Genomic DNA, 1,691 nt, shown 5'->3' with positions numbered 1-1,691 from the left:
GTAGGAAATAGCACAAAAATGGACTTAACATTTTCACCCCACCCCCAACAGCTGCCTAAAGGTGGAAGCACGCCTCCACCTGCACCCTTAGGTGACAGCTCGCTGCCCTGAAGAGTTAGCCTTCAGCACCGTGAGCACGTGCGCACATCCCCTGAGAGTCCCCTCAGGGTTATCAGAGGGGAAATCGAGGTGACCGGGCCCCTCCTTTACGCGGCCCCGAGGTGAGACTGGGTGCCGGCAGAAGCCGCGGCCACCCAGCGCTGGCTGGAAGCCGGCCCGGCGCGCAGGCCTGAGCCGTGACCGGGTGGCCTTCGCCCGCAATCCCTTTCCCTCCACGGAGCCGCCAGGAATGGCCAGCCCAGGGACGCGCGGGCGCTCTGCGTGGAGGGGGAGCTTTAGCGAGTGCCCATCTTCCATTTGACCGAGAATTTCCGCATTTCGGACCAAACACCCGTTGCATGGAGTAGAAATGTTCACCCCATTCATACGGGAAAGGAAGGCTCCAGAGCGTTCCGAATCCTCAGGGGACTCATCTCCAGTGCATTCGCTGCCCTTTGGTGCAGACCAAGGAGCAAGCAGCAACGGGACAGTTTTTCAGAGCTTTGTTCTCTAGAAATTGGGATTAATATTCATTAAAAGGAGAAAAAATGGCATTGAGGCAGATTTGCAGCAACAAGTGCTTTGTGGCTTGCAGGAGTGTTTGAACATGACAGTGTCACGTTTAAAGGTAAAATGAAAGTTGCTGTGTACTTACCACCAAAGGCAGAAACTGGAGAATGCCCAGCACTGTACTGGCTGGCTGGCTTAACTTGCACAGAACAAAATTTTATATCAAAATCTGGTTGTCGCTAGGCTGCCTCAGAAAGGTCCTGGTCGTTGCTCCAGCTAGCAGCCCTGGTGGCTGCAATTTTAAAGATGAGAGCTGGAACTTCAGCACTCGTGCTGGGTTTTATGTGGATGCCACGAAAGAGCCTTGGAAGTTGAACCACAGAATGCTCTCTTCCAGAGCAGAGGAGTTTCCCAACTCACAAAGGTCTATTTCCCAGTGGACCTCCAAAGAATGTCTGTTGTTTTGCTTGAATGGGAAGGCATGGAGGTCTGATCTGTATTTTGCAGAATCCAGGAAAATAGACCTCGCTGTGGGCATTTGCTCCATTTTGCAACCCAGTGCTTTGCCCTTGGGGCAAAAAGCCTTTAGTGGATATTTGCGGCCAGGTGAAAGTAAATGGAAGGCTTCTGATGCTACCCATCTTGTGACATCTCATCCAAGGTCTCTGCTGGACATATTAATTGATCAAGGAAAAGACGCCAAGTTCCTTTCAGACAGTTGCTTCCTGCTCAATAAATTCCTGTTGTTTTTAGATCGCAAGAGGGTTATGATCACAGCACTACTTCATTGCAACCTTGATTACTTATCACATCAGACATCACGCAAAATACCTGAATGCATGAAAAACTTCAGATGGTAGAATCTTTTCAAAATTATAAAAGTTGTAATAAACAGAAATGCAGAAAAAAAATAGGTGCCTTCCCTCATACTCCAAACGTTTTAGTATCCCTATGCAGTGTTTGCATTTACTTCTACCTCTGTGACTCAGGAAGGAGAAAATATCTGGGTGGGGTGCCAGTCTTCCCCAGGTTTTGTTTATCTCTGGCATTCCTAGGCTGTGCAGCCAGATACATCAGCATGC

General features: G+C 49.5%; 1 pseudogene; it reads left to right on the top strand.

The window, feature by feature from the left end:
- Nucleotides 1-647: 647 nt before the first annotated feature.
- Nucleotides 648-1,452, top strand: LOC101439400 (S-formylglutathione hydrolase pseudogene; annotated as a pseudogene).
- Nucleotides 1,453-1,691: the final 239 nt, after the last annotated feature.

The sequence above is a fragment of the Dasypus novemcinctus genome, chromosome 5 (assembly GCF_030445035.2).
Source record: "Dasypus novemcinctus isolate mDasNov1 chromosome 5, mDasNov1.1.hap2, whole genome shotgun sequence".
In the NCBI taxonomy this organism is placed as follows: domain Eukaryota; kingdom Metazoa; phylum Chordata; class Mammalia; order Cingulata; family Dasypodidae; genus Dasypus; species Dasypus novemcinctus.
This window is presented reverse-complemented; position numbering and strand designations above follow the sequence as displayed.